This window comes from Pinus tabuliformis, chromosome 3_2 (genome assembly GCF_031772625.1).
Source record: "Pinus tabuliformis cultivar Carrire ecotype Pingquan chromosome 3_2, CPIR1, whole genome shotgun sequence".
In the NCBI taxonomy this organism is placed as follows: Eukaryota; Viridiplantae; Streptophyta; class Pinopsida; order Pinales; family Pinaceae; genus Pinus; species Pinus tabuliformis.
In genome coordinates, this window is record NC_142302.1 from 1,133,078,475 (window position 1) to 1,133,098,434 (window position 19,960).

The following is a 19,960-nucleotide window of genomic DNA, read 5'->3' on the forward strand; positions in this document are numbered from 1 at the left end:
GATGAAGACGAAGGTAGAAACCAGAACAGAGCACCATGGATGTTTTGATGTCTTGTTTGGGAATGAAATGAAGTAGCAGAAGCAGCGTGTAAGTAAGGAGAAAGGAAATGCTCGGCAGAGCCTGAATGTAATTTTTTTTTTTTTTATTATTTTGAATATGAATGTAAAAGTGCAGCACCATATGTAGAATCGTTTTTATTTTACAGCAGTAAATGTAAACAAAAATTTACACACAGTTGTGTAATTTTTTTTTTATAAGGAGAGAGAGTAATTTTGTTGAAATGTTTTTGGTGAATCCCTCTGAGAGAAAGAGGATGAATTTTGTATCAGGAATTTTATTTTAATGAATACAAAGCTTTTGTGGGTGTATGTAATACTCCGTTCTCAGAAATCAGTTATAGCTTCCCTGTGCTAAGATCCTGGAGAAAACAGAGCATTGCTCTGTGTTTAGTTTATTTGTTTTTGGAATTTTACCAGAAAAATTCCCAACATGGTATGCCAATAAAATAGATAGCCACCAACGATGGTCCGGGGGAGGGGCGGTATGGGAACATTCACCAAAGTGGATGGCACTGCACCGTGAGTTATGCGTATTTTATTGGTCATGTTGTATATGAAACTGTCTGGTGAAGGTCGGCCTGATATTATAAGTCGTGATGAAAACCTCATTTTATTTTCCAACTCCCCTTTGTTCGTTGTGAATATGGAGATGTTAGGTGGAGTTGCACAACTGAATTCAAGATTTCAAATCCCATTGATTGGCTTTGGTACTGCTTTCTTGCCACAGAAAAAAGATGATTTAAGCAGAGCTGTTGCTACTGCCTTCAAGGTATGTTTTCATTATATGTTTTCCACACACTTCATAATGATTGGAAATTTGTTAATTGTTGCTACTGCCTTCAAGGTACGTTTTCATTATATGTTTTCCACACACATCACAATGATGGGAAATTTGTTAAGTCCTACAAAGGGAACAGTCATTTTTCTTTCAGTAATGCCCTATTTGGGCTCACAGGTAGGTTATCGGCACTTTGACACTGCAAGTATTTACGGTACGGAGGCAGCTTTAGGAGAAGCTGTGAATGGGGCTTTTCATAATAGAGTTGTAAAGCGGGATGAAGTTTTTGTTACCAGTAAACTCTTCGCTGGCGATCACGAGGATCCTGTTTCTGCATTGAAGACAAGTTTAAAGTAAGTACTTCTAAACCAAAGCTACACAGATCCCTCTAAACCGGGGTATGATATAAATTCAAAGTTGTGGAGTCAATGTATGATGCTGATAAACTAAAATAAAAATGGAGAAAACCCTCCCACTTGGATTGTGAAAATAAAAATCCATCTTAATTCCAAATCTTTTAAGCCACACCAGGTTTGCAACTGGTTTCTTTTATCACTTCTAGAATCAACCGCGTAGGATAAGTGAATCTATGCTAGTTTTGTTAATTTTAGGTATGTTCTATGCTTAGAGCAATTTATTTCAATTTTCACAGTTAGCTCTATATCTTTTCCAGATTATCAATCATATCAACATTAAAGTAAACTGCAGATAGAACATAAACATAAATCGTAGAAGACAAACCAAGACAAGAGGACATAAGATGTGGTGCTAGCCAAGGACAAACCCCAATGTGGGGAAATCCTTGATCAATTCTTCTTATATGTTCTTCAATAGTTCAGCAGAGAGAGAGAAAGAGATAGTACGTTTACAACAGAAGTCAACACTTTGACTTATCTAGATAAGAGCATAGATCATCTCTAAGAAGATGACACATGAGATCAGTTGAAGACATGCTGCTTCAACTAATTCTCCAAGGTGACTCCTTTACGTATCGTTGTGCTGCATTTCGTCATCATGCTGCACCTCACCGCGCTGCACCATGCTGCACCCATCATCACTATGCTGCATCTCATCACGCTTCATTAATCATGATTGTACCCATCACTGTACTGCATTATGTGCCATTGCTACACAATGTTGCCATCCTGACCTATGTGTTGGCTGCACCTTGCTTGCTTGTTGTCCCTAGCATGCTAGTTGTCCCTAGCATGCTTGTTGTTGCATGCTAGTTGTCCCTTGCATGCTAGCTATAACATTGCATGCTTGGTGTATTTGCTGCTAAGTACCATACAACTGTCCCAATGTTAGTTAGCTGTCCCTTGCATGCTGCTTTCCTTCGCAGACAGATGCTCCGACAGTTTTTGGCAGTTCCCGGTAGTTCTGGCAGTTCCGGTTGTTCTCGACATTTTCGACAGTTCCGACTTTTTCGGCAGTTCCGGCATTTCTGACTTTTTCGGCTTTTCCGGCAGTTCCGGGTTTTTCGGCTTTCTGCCCTCTGGATCAGGGCAACGTTATTCCCTAAGATCTCTCCTCCTACTAAAACCAAAAGACAAGTAGAGAGAGAAAGAGATCCCAAGTGTGTTGAAATGATTTGAAGGCCACCTCTATTTATACTAAAACGTTGAGCACATGTGGGGTTTATTTGGTCGCTGGCCGACCTTGACGAATTGTCTTATAACGCAAATAAATTCATAACTCCATGAATACTTATCGGAATCGGATAATCTTTAGATCAATCCTACACCTCTCGATGAGAGGGATCCAAGAAAAATATCAACTGCCATAAATAAGATGACCCACATGGAGTTTGGCCTTAGTTGCCAATTTTAACACCCTCTCAACTAGGGAGAACTCCATCAGTTGATCCATATGTCCGACTATACTATCTCTGCCATCAGTGCCCTGCACTGCGCTACTTTGTTCTGCTCTGCTGAACCATGAAGAAGAAAAATTGATCGAGAATGTCTCATACCATTCTCTACTGACCCCAAATCAGTTTCCGCTGAAGAGAGTGTGTCACATCACTCTTACTGACCCGAATTCAGTTTTATTGATCCCAGATCAATATCACAAGAGAGTGTCTCAAACCACTCATACTGATCCCAGATCAGTTTCATTGATTCCAGATCAATGTCACAAGAGAGTGTCTCAAACCACTCATACTGATCCCAGATTAATGGAGGTCATCCGTACGGTAGATACAACGATGCATCCATTGATAGTATTACTATGGTCCCTATCCTCATTTCCCTACTCATTGATTAGATGAGAGGTACTTCCCATGAGTCCCAGACTGCATGGGTAGGATGCCTCGATAGGAGAACTAATCATGCTGTCCACAGGGGAACGAATCATCTTGTCAGTGGATGCCATGGAGAACTAATCATCCTGGCCCACAGGAGAACTAATCATCCTGTTCCACAGTCGCCACGGAGAACAAATCATCCTGGCCCACATGAGAACTAATCATCCTGTTCCATAGTCGCCACGGAGATCAAATCATCCTGGCCCACAGGAGAACTAATCATCCTGTTCCACAGTTGCCACGGGAGAATTAATCATCCCGGCTCACAGGAGAACTAATCATCCTGTTCCACAGTTGCCACAGGAGAACCAATCATCCTGACCCACAGAAGAACTAATCATCCTGTTCATAGCGCACCACCAGGGGGGGTGAGTCGCCCTGTGGTCGTATGTTGCTCCAGTAAGTACCCCAAGCCCCCTAGAGCTCCCAGAGCTCAATGCATGCAACATGCAAGACCCTTATAAGGTCTCTCAACGACTCCAAGTCGTTCGGGAAAGTCACAGATTTGACCTTTCCCCGGGGTTTTGACAAAATGTCTGCAACTTGTACATCAGTTTTAATGCGATGGAGCCTCCTCGCTCATCGACTTATCATATCGCAGATAAGGCAATATCTGATGTCTATCTGCTGGAGCAATCATTGAATACAGGATTCCTCAATAATCGAATCCCCCCTCTGGTTGTCACAGAGAATCATAGTGGTATTCATCATGTGTAAAAACAACTCACTTAAGAGCTTCTGCAACCATGCAGCTTCACACGAGATCATACTTGTAGCTATGTATTTGGTCTCGGCGGTGCTTATAGCAATCGACTTCTGTTTCTTGCTCATCCATGATATCAAAGCAGAATCTAAAGAGAACAAGCACTGAGAAGTGCTCTAGTGATCCTCCACACTGCCTTCCCAGTTAGCATTCGAATAATCATGCAGTTTCATATTTCCGGCAGTGTATCTAAATCCATGAGAGATTGTGCCCCAAAGATATCTCAGAAAATTCTTGGCACCAATCCAGTGAGGCTCAACCAAATATGAGCTCACCATGCTAACTGCAAAACATATGTCTGGACGGAAGTTCACCAAGAACATCAACGCGAATGAGTTTATGAAACTCAGAGGCATTTCCCAAATCTAGTCTAACAACACTACCATATAACTTCTGAAAGTTAAGATCCTCGAGGTAGTCACAGGCTTGCAGTTTATCATTCCACATCTGGAATCCAACTCCCTTTTACTTCTGCAAATGAGAGGGTCTGCACTTGTCAGAAATAGGTCGTCCTCATAAGGTGTCGGTATGAGAGGTCTATCATCCACAACCTTTGGGTAATGGTTTGGATCGGTTTCACTCCTAGTGAATCTCAGCTCCATCAGACATCTATCAATCCTCTCATACTATGCCCGGGGTGTTTTGCTTCAAGCCATAGAGGGATTTTTTCCACCTGTATACATGAGATTTCCAATCATGAATCTCAAACTCCTCGGGTGTTCCAAACCTGTGGACCTGTTGCATGAGGGGAATGGTCCCCTTATAAGATTTTCCTTAGGTACATCTCAGACATGTACCTTCATGCTCTTCTTGAATTCAGGCATCCCTATCACCATCTGACTCACATCAGGTAGGGCCCCATAGGTAGACCTCCGATGTTATAGATGCGATATGTCAATTGACATGATCCCCGATGGACCATCCTGCAACTTGATACAAATTGCCAACCCTGAACCCATGAGAAAAAACATCTTTGAAAATTCTACTTTTTAACACGTACCTTTCCATCGATGAATGCCACCCTGAAACCTTTGACTTCCATTTTCGAGATGGACACCAGGTTCTTCTTGCGATTAGGTACATAAAACAGATTCTTGTAAATAAATAGAGTTACCCTCATTCAATTGAGGGGTAACATTCCCTACACCCTTTTCGGGATAGGTAGCATCGACTCCAAGTATAATCCCATGGTTGTTTCCGTCTCTACCAAATTCGAGAGAGCACCCTTCTATCCGATGAGGTGCCTTGAAGCACTACGATCAATAAGCCAGATTCCCAAAGAATTTAAAGGAGAGGGCCAATACAAAATAACGCTTCTTTATCTTATCAGAAACAACATTTGATTCTTCATACCTGGGGTTCCTTGCTTTCTCTGAAGAGTCAGTCGTTTCCTTTATGACTTGCATTACCTGTCATTTCTTTGATCATTGAAGATGTCCCTGGAATGATTGTTATCATCATCAAGTGATGTGTCCCTATCATTCAGACACTCCTTCTGTCAAATTTGGACAACTAGGTCCAAACTCCATGTTCTGATGCTCAGATTAAGAGGCTAATATTTTTGTTGGATTCCTCTTTCTGAGAGGTGTAAAATCCATATAAAAATAGTCTTAATCCGATGAGCAGAACTTATATTTTGAATTTATTATTCTTAATAAATTATATGTGCAAGGTCAGCCAGTTTTGTAATGTAGGCTCACATGCCCAACAGATGTGTCACACACCCTCATTGATGGATATATATACAGGAAAAGTTGGAGAGAATTTGAACATAACTCACATCTTCCTCTCTCATCCTAAAAAGTACGAGCTACCTGGAGGACGAATTTCAGCCACACGTGGGAAGGACGAAGAGGATTTTTTCTGCTGCTAGGGTTTCGCAGAAGTTTGACCAGCGTTGACTTTGGTCAACGCTTGGTCCAAACAAGCTGAAAACTTGTGGGAGGTTCGATTTTTGAAGGCCGTACTACCTGGCACAAAAATCGAGGTCAAAGGGTTGACCGTTTTGCTGCTGCGTTGACTTTTAGCTTGCTGCCCCTGCGTTGACTTTTCAGGACAACGTTGACTTTTGTAGAACTGACTTGGGTTGACTCATCCACTGGTTGGAGGGTTGTTGTGACACATGCTGGGCTAGCTGACCAAAGGAGACTTTGCTGGTTGAAGCATCCTGTTGACCGCCGAAACGAACACATACATTTTTCTTGTTTCTGATTTGTCTTCTGTAATATCTGCTTATATGTTCTATCTGCATTTTGCTTATCTACTTGTATGATTGCTGTGAGAAAAGTGAAATTGCTCTTAGCATAGAACATCTACAAAACTTTACACCTTCGCATAATGGCCGAACTAGTTATCTGCCTTTCCTTCCACCCTGAGATCCGGTCTTCCAATGAAGTGATCTTTAGGTAGGCCATATTCCGCTGCGCCATTCAGATAATATTCTCTGCTTAGACTTCACCCTTGGTGAATTTGAAGAGGGATGAGGAATCCACTGATCCTTTTGTCCTTTCCCAACTGTCTTCGGTGATTGCTCTTTCACTCTTGCTTGGGCATTGTCTTCACCTCAGCTCTGATACCATGTTAATTTTAGGTATGTTCTATGCTTAGAGCAATTTATTTCAATTTTTACAGTTAGCTCCATATCTTTTCCAGATTAGCAATTACATCAACATTAAAGTAAACGACAGATAGAACATAAACATAAATCGCAGAAGACAAGCCAAGACAAGAGGACACAAGATGTGGCGCTAGCCAGGGACAAACCCCAATGTGGGGAAACCCTTGATCAATTCTTCTTATATGTTCTTCAATAGTTCAGCAGAGAGAGAGAGAGAGATAGTACGTTTACAACAGAAGTCAACACTTTGACTTATCTAGATAAGAGCATAGATCATCTCTAAGAAGATGATACATGAGATCAGTTGAAGACATGCTGCTTCAACTAATTCTCCAAGGTGACTCCTTCACCTATCGTTGTGCTGCATTTCGTCATCATGCTGCACCTCACTGCGCTGCACCATGTTGCACCCATCATCACTATGCTGCATCTCATCACGCTTCATTAATCATGACTGTACCCATCACTGTACTGCATTATGTGCCATTGCTGCACCATGTTGCCATCCTGACCTATGTGTTGGCTGCACCTTGCTTGCTTGTTGTCCCTAGCATGCTTGTTGTCCTTAGCATGCTTGTTGTTGCATGCTAGTTGTCCCTTGCATGCTAGTTGTAACATTGCATGCTTGGTGTATTTGTTGCTAAGTACCATACAACTGTCCCAATGTTAGTTAGCAGTCCCTTACATGCTGCTCTCCTTCGGAGACAGATGCTTCGACAGTTCCTGGCAGTTCTGGCAGTTCCGGCTGTTCCCAGTAGTTCCAATTGTTCCCGGTAGTTCCGGTTGTTCCCGGTAGTTCCGGTTGTTCTCGGTAGTTCCGACTTTTCCGGCAGTTCCAACATTTCCGACTTTTTCGACTTTTTCGGCTTTTCCAGCTTTTCTGGCAGTTCCGTCTTTTCCGAATTTTCCGACAGTTCCGTCTTTTCCAGCAGTTCCAACTTTTATGGCATTTCCAAATTTTCTAGCAGTTCCAACCAGTGTTTTCAAAACCGTTTTTAAAAACCGGTTACCGGTCTAACCGGCTGGTTAGCAAGGCCGCCGGTCTAAACCAGCAGCCAAAAAACCTGGTTGGAAAGACCATTTCGCCATTTTTTTTCCCTAACTGACCGGTTTAGGACGGAACCGGCCGGTTTGTATCAAAATGATTGGTTCTGTCCTAAACCGGCCGGTTTTAGGCACGCCCACTGTAAAGTTATAAAAGCATATTTTTGACTGTGTTTTAGGGGTTTTGGGGGGAAACTAAGGGTGTTTCAACCTAACAATGTTGGAAATTAATGGTAATGTTAAATTCTTAAAGTAAAAGTGACATTTCCTTTAATTTTCATTTTCATCCTTTTACTTAAATTTTTAACATTACCATGAAATGACTCAGGATGTTTGAGAGTGGTTTCGACCTCATTGGATTTCATATTAAGAAACTAGAATTTTAGATTTCACTCAAAATTCAGCAGACTTAATGGTTTTCAGGATTTCATGGTTTGGGGGTAAACAATAAATGCAATCGGAGCTCCAAATGATGAGCAAAACTCCTGATCTAGATCCCATTGTGTTGGACGATATTGATCCAACATCAGAATGGGTGGAGGAGACTGAAGAACCTGTGTTTGAGGCTGATTTTGATATCGACATGGCTTTAGCAGGGGATGAAGCAGATTATGTGGTGGCATCAAAACCAGGATCAGTGGCGGCATCAAGGAAAGGCAAAGAACCAATGGAAGGCTCTAGTCATGCAGGTCGACAAACTCGTGCTTCCATTAGGTCCACTTCTATTGTCATTGGTGGCATTGATACTGAGGTTGCAGATCAGGCTGAGGCATCCTCAGACTCTGAACCAGATGATGTCTATGTAGCTCCTGATGACGATCCTGTGTCTAGTAGTGGTGATGAACTTGATGATTGATCATGTGTACACTGTAGACTTGTAGTAGGCCAATGGCCTCATAGCTTGCAGCATTGTTTTTGGACTTTATAGGCCATTTAGAGCCTCATTTCTTATGTATTTTGCTATTTTGTCGATGATATGTATTGCACTAAAAATAGTTTGTTTCATTAAAAATTAATTATTTAATGTATTTTTTAAAACCGGTTCGTTTAGACCAAACCAGTCCCGGTTAGACCGGTTCCAGTCGGTAAATCGGTTCATTAGGTGGACCGGTCCGGTCACCGGTTCCGGTTTTAAAAACATTGGTTCCAACATTTCCGGCTTTTCTAGCTTTTCCGACAGTTCCGTCTTTTCTGGCTTTTCAGGCTTTTCCGACAGTTCTGGCTTTTCTGGCTTTTTCGGCAGTTCCGGCTTTCTGCCCTCTAGATCAGGGCAACGTTATTCCTTAGGATCTCTCCTCCTACTCAAACCCAAAGACAAGTAGAGAGAGGAAGAGATCTCAAGTGTGTTGAAATGGCTTGAAGGCCACCTCTATTTATACTAAAACATTGAGCAGATGTGGGGTTTATTTGGTCGCTGGCCGACCTTGACGAATTGTCTTATAATGCAAATAAATTCGTAACTCCATGAATACTTATCGGAATCAGATAATCTTTAGATCAATCCTACACCTCTCGATGAGAGGGATCCAAGAAAAATATCAGCTGCCATAAACAAGATGACCCACATGGAGTTTGGCCCTAGTTGCCAATTTTAACAAGTTTAAATTCAATGCATTGTTACATAAACACTATACATGCGAAGAGTTGACAAAATACCTTGTGAAGCTCCAGGTTGAACACGCAAGTTTAACTATGTCTGTGCCAGTGTCCATATTTACTACACAAATATATAGTAACATGGATTCATCTTAACATTGGATCTACTCCCCTGTGGTCAATGTATCTAAATAGTGCTATATAGACATTAAGTTGACATATTGGTCCTTGATGTTTTCGATCTTTCTATGTGCTTAATAGATTTGTGGTTATAGTGTATGATTAATCACATCGACACTTATACACATGAAGAGTTGACAAATCACCCCTACATCCCTAACCTAGTTGTAAAAAGCAACATACTGACACTTATACACGTGAAGGGTTGACAAATCACCCCTACTTCATCCCTAACCTAGTGGTAAAAAGCACCTCACTCAATAAAGCTTCTTTTCAACGCTGCCTCATAGATTGATCCCAATTTGATGTACTTGCTTTGCAGGCAGTTGCAGCTTGAATATTTGGATTTGTATATGATCCACTGGCCAATATATTTGAAAAAGGGATCTTCCCATCCACTGCCTAAAGAGGAAGACTTTCTGCCATTAGATATGAATTCTATATGGGGGGGATTAGAGCAACGTGTAGAGTTGGGTCTTACTAAGTCTATTGGTGTGAGCAATTTTTCATCCAAGAAGACTGAAGATTTGTTAAGCTATGCCAACATTCCTCCGGCTGTCAACCAGGTAATCTTTCTGTTCTTTATGGAGATATTATGTTAAATGAAACTTATTTATTTGATATCTATTAAGATCTAATTGATCTATACAGTTTTGCAGTATTCATGATATTAGTAAACAAATAAGACTCCTCTGTAAGTTACAAGCTCCATAGTTTGTTAACTAGCTTATTGTTAACCTACAACTTGCAGACAAACTAACCCAGCAAGGGCTACACTAGTCATATGCGTCCAGGGGATTGGAATCATATTGGACAGCTTGAAATGCCACCAACCTCACCATTGAACTACAAACCTATTGGCAACAAGCAGAATAAATTTTTAAAAACATGTCATCCATTCCATACAAAAACTTCAGTTTACAAACTACCACAAAGTTACAGAGACATTTGTGTGTTTCTCAAAACGTGATATGCAGTAAAGTACCCTATTTTGAGAGATGGTAATCACAATGCATATTAACAAATCATCTCATTGTAGTTTATTTATGGCCTTGAGTAACAAAGTAAGCTTTCCAACTGTCATATAGATTCAAATACTAGGCAATTGTTTCTAAGTTTTTTTTTTGTTTAATTGTTATTCTAATAAAATTGTCAATTTTGGGCATCCAAAACATTGGCTTGTCATGAATTGATACAGCAAATATGGGGTTGAAATCCTGCACTTGGTACACAGGAGAGGTTTAAACTTTATAGAGTTCGCCAATTAAAGTTGGTGTTTGGGACAATAAGCTACTTATTGAGAAGCCCTTACCAAATGATTGCTGAGTCCATCAAACTTAAGTTGCATGAAATTGAAGGCCCATCTTCTTTTTCTGATCTTTTGTTCTTTGTAGTGCATTGATAAATAGGACTTGTTTTCTATGGTAGGTGGAGATGCATCCCATGTGGCAGCAAAAAAAACTAAGAGATTATTAAACCAAGGTCAAGATTCATGTCAGTGCACATTGTCCTCTAGGATCATTCCGTACCTGCTATGGGAGCAATGCTGTTATGGAAAATATTGTCATTAAGGAGATTGCCAAAAGGCATGGAAAAACTGTGGCTCAGGTACTAGTTTCAAGCTCTTATCGCCGCTTAGTCTTTCTTTGAAAAGAGAATCCAATATGGTAACTAAAAGAATATTTGAATATTTTCAACAGGAAGTTGAGGAAAATGGTATGTCTACTTTGTTCGGATAATTGATAGCATGTTGCTTGTATCGATGGTCGTAGGAAATATGTTTCTCCCTAACTATGTTAATGGCTTACCATATGATTTTATGAAGAAGCATATGGAAGCAAGCTGGTAGATTTTCCTTTCCCAACTGTAGGATTGAAGATTATTTTGCTTTTGATCTAATGGTTTCTGCAAATTGTTTTTCAGGTTCTTTTGAGGTGGGGATTGGAACAAGGGGTCAGCGTGCTGCCTAAAAGCTACAACGAGGGAAGAATAGCTGAAAATTATCAGATTTTTGATTGGTCATTAACTAGAGATGATCATGAGAAGATTGGCCAGATCGAGCAAAAGAAGATTGTGAGGAGAGAGGGACTCATTAACTCAACCACCAGCCCTTACAGAACTGTTGAAGATTTTGGGATGGAGAAATCTAACACTCTTGAACGTAAAGAAGGCACATCTATTTTCTTCAACTGGTCTGCAAATCGCTTTTAACCTAATGCAGTTGAGGACTTCTCCATAATCTCGTGATATCCTTTGCTTCGTTGAATGGTAGTTAGGGTGCGCTTACATTTGGGAGATGGTACAAATTTTGTGGACAGCTTTCTCACCTAAATAAATAAAATATTGGAACCAGCAACCTACTTGCCTCTTGCATTTATTTTGTAGAAAGAACAACTTTCTGAAGTTTTCTTACTATACCTATGGGTATATATGCAGTCCAAAGGCTATTCAAATATTTATATCTTATTTCTTTAAGCTGTTCATTTTTCTGATTCTGTTGGAGAGTCTATATATATCCTGTTTGGTTTATATTTTACATCTGTTTATAATTTCTCCTATTGCACATTGGTAAACAATAATCACCATACAATAAGTCAAAGATTAGCTTACTATTTTTCTGTCTTGTCTGCTAGATGGGAATAATGTACTATGTAGTATTCAATGAACAGAATGACAAAGGAGCAAGTCAGTGATTAGCTTATTTCATGGTACTTATTTGCCTGCACATTCCCTGATACGTTAAACATTTTTAGAGCCTCCTCCGGAGACAAACTCACAAATATCAGCTCAAAATAATCTTCTTAGTTAATTTTTAGAAATGAGAAGAAGAAATACTACATCTATCCAATTTTATTCTATCACATTTGGACAATTGAATACCTTGTTCTGCTGTACTTAAAATGAAATCACTTGTGATCAATTTTTTTAGTAAAACTTAGCTTTGGAACAGATTTGCTGCTATTAAAGATCCTATACATATACGTTGATTTCATATATTTAAAAGTGTAGAATGAACAAGGATTTCACAATTTTATTGCTACTATGTGATATAAATGGATCGTGAAAATCATAATCAGTCTTAGACCAGTAGAGAGTTGAGACAAATCCACCTCAACGTAGGTACAAGTCTGCAAAACAACAAAGAAGTCAATAGCAAATTGTGTATACCTAGTGGGCGGGAGCAGGACAGAAGGTGGAGAGCTATAAATCCCTCATGTGATATCAGACTGGATGGGTTTTCCTGACACCCCATCCCAACAAACCAAAATTCAGGTTAAAATTCAACAGACAGAACTCAGAAAACGTGAAGGAACAGTCAAATAAAATTTGGCCAAAAGAAGTCGAAATGGGCTGAATTTCAAACTGTATCGTGATGACACCTATCCCTACACGTATTCTAAAAATCAGACAGTATTTTTTAGGATTTTTCTGGGGAAAGCTTGTGGGTACACTTTATTGGAGGGCACGGGGCAGATGAGGAGGTTTTTGATACATGTATACAGCTAAAAAGAGCAAGAGATAGGGTTGTGACAGTCTAGGAACAGAGCCATCGCACCATTGCACTCCCCATATGAGCAAATTTCTTTGTATTTTTGTGTGTACTTGTCAAATCGATTGAATAAAGAGCCGAACAGCCAGTCCATGCTGGAGTTTTCCGTCGCGCGTTTCTCCAGGGTAAATACAGTCTCATTGTGTGTTTTTGAAGCGTATGGAGATCAGTGTTCTCATTTGGTTTTATTCTCCCTTTGCTTTTTTGGATTTCTGTCAAATTTACATGCGGTAAAACTGAACTTCGAGTAGTTACATCTCGAGGCACTAGTAGGAATATAAAAGAACGACAAACATACTTCTCTTTTTTTATTTTTATTTTTCCTTTCTTCTTTCCTCCCTTTTTTATTTCTTCTTCTTTCGGTATGAAAAACAAAAAAAAAAGCGCTGGTATTAAAAGTATAAAAACTACTACATTTGGCCACCATTGGTCATTATTTCAAGAGTATCAATGAGACATAAAAATCCAGAAACAATAGGCAATCATCTATCCCTGTTCCACATATGACCTCAATATTGCAGGGTGGTAAAACACAGTAAAATAAAACAGTAACATTGCCAACATCCATGTTATAACAGCATCTATGTTATAACAGCATATGTAATGTACCAAAAACAGAAAGTAAATAACAAAACTTCGAATGACCAAAAAACACGCAGACATAGCAAGGGTAGAAGGATCGGGATAGTAGACCCCCTTAGGGGAAAAGAAGGGATCCAACATCATGTGAGCAACCTGCCATGATCAACATGATATTAATACCATCATGAGGAGCAGCGATTCCGAGTTTGGACATGGTGTCCGCCGTTGAGTTGTGGGATCTGCGAATGTGTTGAATGGATGACTTCCGGAAAGTGCCCAGATAATCAATGTTCCTTAACCAACCCTGCAGGTTGTTATATAAAAATTAGTTAGTTAAGCAGTTATTAGGTAAAGGGCATGATCAATTCACCAAGAGGCACCCAGGGTAGTATAAAGCTAGGGGCCTCCCTCAATTTGTTGAATGGATGATTTGCCCCGTACATGGTTAATAAGAGACTCTGAATCCCCATATATGTTAAGAGAAGGAAAATTTAAGAATTTTGCAAACCACAACATTCCCCATAATGCCATTGCCTCCGCTTTCATGTTGGTCCCTCTGTTGGCTCCCCAAAGAATCTTGTATTGATGGTCCTGATCAACAACGATCCAACCACTACATCCACAGTTGCCATTCTGTTCGGCACAATCGAAAAACCCAACAGGATAGGATATATGTGGGGTAGTTTTATCGCATGGGAGCCGGTGTGGCCCAGGTTGTAGGGACAATAGAGGTGTCACCGAGGTTATGATGTTGTTTAATATTTGGTCAACATTGAGAGGGATCCCCTAAAAAATAATAAAGTTCCTGGATCGCCAGATTACCTAGAATTGCACCAAAGAGATGGTCCTCCATGGTTTTGATTTCCTGCTCCACCATAACATGCACATATCATTTGAAATATGATTTGTATATGGGATAGAGAGCTTACCAGAGATCTCATTCCAGACCTGTGCAGCCACCGGGCATCTAAGAAAAATATGTAAATTGATTTCTTCCTCCTATCTGCAGAAATTACATATGCTTGATTCTTTTTATGAAACTTTACTCTTTTCTATCCTTCCCATTAAGATTAATTTATGCTAGTATTTTTTTGTATCCTAGAGGAATCCAATAACCTGCCTGACACATAACTACTAGTAAACCTCTGGGGGTCTATGACTTATCCTCCTCTCCATAAACCGGATCACAACTGGGGGTATTTGAACATTGGATCTTTAAATTTTCACATATTTCACATTACTTCAATCACCAATTGAGCTGCCCCCTTGGGAATATGCTAGTATTAATATAAAAATGGAAAGCAATTCATCTTCCCTCTCTTTAGTTATTATATTGTTAGAGCTTGTTCATTGAAATTAGTTCTAGATCTTGAAGGTTTTACCATGGAGGCTATCTTCATTTTGGGTTCAATAGGGATAAATAATTTCAATGGAAGCATGCAAGGGTATTGCACAACATTTTCTTCTTCCCTTCAACTAGTTTAGAAGAATAGAATGGAGGAAACCTAATGCTCACAGGTAAAACATGCTTTGTAGCTAAAGAAAACTTTTTGGTAGCAAACCACCACAATCCATGGTTCTCTTAAGATACCATTTGTAGAATTGCTACAAATATAGCTTAGATACCATGTAGAAATTTCTACAAATGTAGCTCTAATACCATGTAGAAATTTATTGTAGATTCAAACTGCTAATTGTAATTTATTAAAACAATAGACTTGAATCTACTCTACTCATTAGCGGAAACAATTAAATGATCACGAAACATACAAAAGAAAAAATTCAATCAACAATTACACAATGATTCCTTGGGGAAAGCCACAACTAAAAACCCCTACTATCTGTATATTGCATTAGTCAGAAAAATATGAGAAGGTTAGAATGCTTTGCTCAAGCTCGAGCAACCTCTGCACTATCTTTATTTATCTCACTGCCAACTTGTGCACAAGGTTCTCTTGGCACAACTTTCTCTCACAAGCTCCACGCACAAACTTGTGCTTCCTATTGCTTGGTCTCACCAACTCGTACTCACCAAAACAATGGTTAAACGTGTGCTTTCATTCCTTCTTTTAAAGGCAATCAGAAATTTCTACAAATCTAGCTCTGATACTGTGTAGAAATTCCTTGTAGATTCAAACTGCAGATTGTAATATGCTAAAACAATTGACTTGAATCTACTCTACTCATCAGCGAAAACAATAAACGATCGATGCAATCACGAACCATACAAGAGAAAAAATTCAGTCAACATTTACACAATCATTTCCTTGGGAAAACCACAACTAAAAGCCCCTACTATCTGTATATTGCATTAGTCAGAAAAATATAAGAAGATTACAATGCTTTGCTCAAGCCTGAGCAACCTCTGCATCAATCTATCTCACTGCTTCACAAACAAGATTCAACAAATATTTAGCCAAATCTGCTGCTTGCCAAGCTCCTATTTCCTTGCGCGGTTTTCTAGGGAATTAACCCATATTTAATTGGGAAAATCCTCATCCATAACTGCGTAATCCATCATAGGCCTTCCTCTGATTGCATGCACAACCTGTACAATTCAGATGATTATACAACTGATAGTACACTGTCCTTGAACTCCAATCTCAACTGGGTCTTTCTCTGACCTGACATGCATGCGTTAATTATGAGTGAATCTTCAGTTTATTGGTTGAGCAGTGTTGGTTACACCCCACTAACACAGGTTACTCCCCACTACTAGATCTCCCACTAAGTCTTGCATCAATTGGAACTAGTTTAACTGAATTTAACTCAGTTAAACTGAATTAAATAATTACAACTAAAAATAAACTCAACCAGGGCTCCTAAAAAGTAGGAGACACTCTACATCACTCTAGTTAGACTCCCAACTCGAATTAACTAAGCTAACTAAGTCAAATCAACTTAGTTAACTATCACTAGTTGTCATGAGATGTGGAAATACAATTTATTCCCAATTTAATTCAAGGACAAATTTAATTAGGATTTTTCTTGATGATATTTTTAACATTTCTTGTTGCTATTTTCAACATTTCCTCTCAACAATAAAGGAATTCAACTCTATCCCAATCCAGTACCTTTGGAATGTTTTGCATGCAACTCTTGTCACTGTTGTTGTTGCTACTGCAACATCTGCAACCAAAAAACATCCAAACAAAATAAACAAAATGATCAACTATGTTTGCAACTGTCTACTATGGAAACTGTGCTATTGTTGACTCTGCTATCAACACTGCTCTACACTCCTCAGTATCTGACTGACACTGATCCTCCTACTACTAAACACTGCGGGCCCCCGTAGCAAGGTAATGATCCATGAGACAAAAAACACCTCAATGGACCCTGCCCAATTTCTGAAGCTCTTGGACTAAGGTTTCATATCGCCCCACCTCACACCTAGAGGTATGGATGCATTCAAGGCGAGCTCTGATGTACTCATACTGCTTTCGCTGTTGCTTCTGCACTGTTGTTGCAACTATTGTAATAATGAGTTTGATCTTCCCAAATTCAGAAGTACTAGCTTCCATAGGGCTGCTCTCTCTGAAATTAGACTCCTTCTAAGTCTCGATCTACCTGTGGGAAATCTCTTAGCTCCTCATTCTGCCAATATCAATGATCAAAACTCCTTTTTGTGTCACTAAACATTGGCTCATTGATCTGCCCACTAGCAACCTTCTTGCTCCATTAAGAAGTCTGCACATAGGGTCCTCTGGATCTGCCTTGAACTAGAGCTCTATCAATTTGTAAGGACAACTTCGAATTCTTCTCTTTTATTGTGATTTCAACTCCGATACCATGTAGAAATTTCTACAAATCTAGCTCTAATACCATGTAGAAATTCCTTGTAGATTCAAACTGTTAATTGTAATTTATTAAAACAATAGATTTGAATTTATTCTACTCATTAGCGGAAACAATTAAATGACTGCGAAATTACGAAGCATACAAGAGAAATAATTCAATCAACAATTACACAATGATTCCCGGGGAAAGCCACAACTAAAAACCCTTGCTATATGTATATTGCATTAGTCAGAAAAATATGAGAAGATTACAATGCTTTGCTCAAGCTTGAGCAACCTCTGCAAAACCTGGCTCCGATACCATGTAGAAATTCCTCGTAGATTCAAACTGAAGATTGTAATATGCTAAAACAATTGACTTGAATCTACTCTACTCATCAACAAAAACAATAAACGATCGATGAAATCACGAAGCATACAAGAGAAAAAATTAAATCAACAGTTCCACAATGATTTCATGGGGAAAGCCACTTCTAAAAATCCCTGCTATATGTATATTGCATTAGTTAGAAAAATATGAGAAGATTACAATGCTTTGCTCAAGTTCGAGCAACCTCTGCATCAATCTATCTCACTAATTCACAAACAAGCTCCAACCTATATAGCCAAATTTGCTGCCTGCCAAGCTCCTATCTCCTTGTGCAGTTTCCTAGGGAACTAGCCCATATTTAATTGGGAAATTCCTTATCCATAATTGCGCAATCCATCATAGGTCTTCCTCTGATTGCATGCACCACCTATACAATTTAGATGATTATACAACTGATAGTACATTGTTCCTAAACGCTAATCTCCACTGGGTCTTTCTTTGATCTGACATGCATGAGTTAATTATGAGTGAATCTTCAGTTCACTGGTTGCGCAGTGCCGATTACACCCCACTACTGGACCTTCCACTAATTCCTCCATCAGTTGGAACGAGTTTAACTGAATTTAACTCAGTTAAACTGAATTAAATAATTACAAATCAAAATAAACTCAACAATGGCTCCTATAAAATAGGAGACACTCTACATGACTCTAGTTAGACTCCCAACTCGAATTAACTCAACTAACTAAGTCAAATTAACTTAGTTAACTATTACAAGTTGTCATGAGACGTGGAAGTACAATTTATTCCCAATTTAATTCAAGGACAAATTTAATTAGGATTTTTCTTCTTGTTATTTTTAACATTTTTTGTTGCTATTTTCAACACCATTTGCAAAATATACTTCAAAGCATAAACTAACATGCACTATGAGATATATTTTAAGAGTTTAATGGGAATTGGGAAACTTTACTCACATTGGAGCCAAAGTTGATTTTTTTGTAGATAGATTAAAAGTAGGTATCATGCATAAGTTATCACATCCAAAAAACCAAGGTCTATAATGAAGGATACATTCCCTATCTCAAACATAATTGAGGATACATTCCCTATCTCAAACATAATTGAGCTCCACATTAAATTACCAGTGAGCACATGGGTTAAGAAACCCATTCATGTAGGGTTGTAAGATGAACCATAACTTGTTAAAATTATATGGACTATGAGTTAAGTATAAATCTTCTTACTCTATAATAGAAGTAACCTTCTCAATAATATATCATCCAACGCAATGAAATTGTGAAACTTCCACAAGACTAGTGAGTGCTAAAGCCTCCTTGCAAGTATTTTTTGAGCTTTCAAGACATGAAACTCCTATTGGGGAGGAGCTGACTATAGGAAGGGAGGTTCAGATTGCCATCGTATGCTATACAAGTTGAGGCACAAAGGCATTGTAAATAGGGGTGCTACTAAACTAGGACATCACTCATATAGAACAAGCTTTAAAGGTCAATGAAGAGCTAGATGATTATTCTCAATCTAAAGATAACCAATGAACCTTGTCAATTGATGGGAACCTTGAAAGCAAAAACCCTAACAAAATCAATGGTTTTCTTCTTCATAGGAGCCCTCACATAGGAAGTCTATCAAGTACCATAACATAAATTAGGCACCTTGTCGCATTTTAAGCAGCATCCATAAACAGTTCAGCTCGAAAACATTCGGAAATGTTTCAATATAGTCTAGGTAGCCAAGCTGCGAATCCAAACTAGACACAACCTATCGACATAACTTAACTCATAAATCGATTGCGAATTCCGGGTATGGTGAGGGTTCGCTGTGCCGAGAGCCAGTAAACTCTCCCACCCCCAAATGTGGAGCTGAACCTAATATACCGGACTAGCAGATTGTCGATTCGGGGAACCAACCTGTCAACAACAGAGAAATTTAGCTCAGGTAGAGGTCCTTCTCGAAGGCTCATTAACCCCAGAGTAAGGGTCGAGTGAATACGTGTAATGCCATCAAGAAACTCGTTAGAGGTAGTCTTAGGAAGAGTACCTGCAGATAATGCTTAAATGTAGCTATGTTAATGATTTTGATACCTGAGAGGAACGACGCCATAGTAGGAGCCCGCATACCTGAAAGCCACCATCATTTGTCAACCGCAGCTACCAGAGGAAAATGAAAACAAGAGAGAGTGTCCTAGAATAGAACAAACATGGTCTCTGCGATAGAGGGTTATCTCTGTTCGGCCCTCGGGGTTGAGGGAGGAGCCGAGACCTTCCTTTTGAGCATACCTGCAAACATCATAGTGATCAGTATAACCGAAATGAGTAAGGTAGTTGCATTATCAATTCATAAAAAAAATAAAAAAA

At 39.3% G+C, this 19,960-nt stretch overlaps 1 long non-coding RNA gene and 1 pseudogene across 2 annotated transcripts; one reads left to right on the top strand and one right to left on the bottom strand.

Moving 5' to 3' along the window:
* Nucleotides 1-703: 703 nt before the first annotated feature.
* Nucleotides 704-11,708, top strand: LOC149184692 (non-functional NADPH-dependent codeinone reductase 2-like; annotated as a pseudogene). Its single transcript, XR_016256826.1, has 5 exons — nt 704-829; nt 1,016-1,191; nt 9,666-9,909; nt 10,772-10,951; nt 11,267-11,708. The product of XR_016256826.1 is annotated as a non-functional NADPH-dependent codeinone reductase 2-like (transcript).
* A 7,104-nt stretch (nt 11,709-18,812) lies between these two features.
* On the bottom strand, nt 18,813-19,732 carry LOC149184693 (uncharacterized). The gene is made up of 2 exons (XR_016257308.1): nt 19,644-19,732; nt 18,813-19,513 (listed from the first exon to the last, which is right to left on the bottom strand). It is a non-coding gene; the product is annotated as an uncharacterized LOC149184693 (long non-coding RNA).
* Between the last annotated feature and the right edge of the window lie 228 nt (nt 19,733-19,960).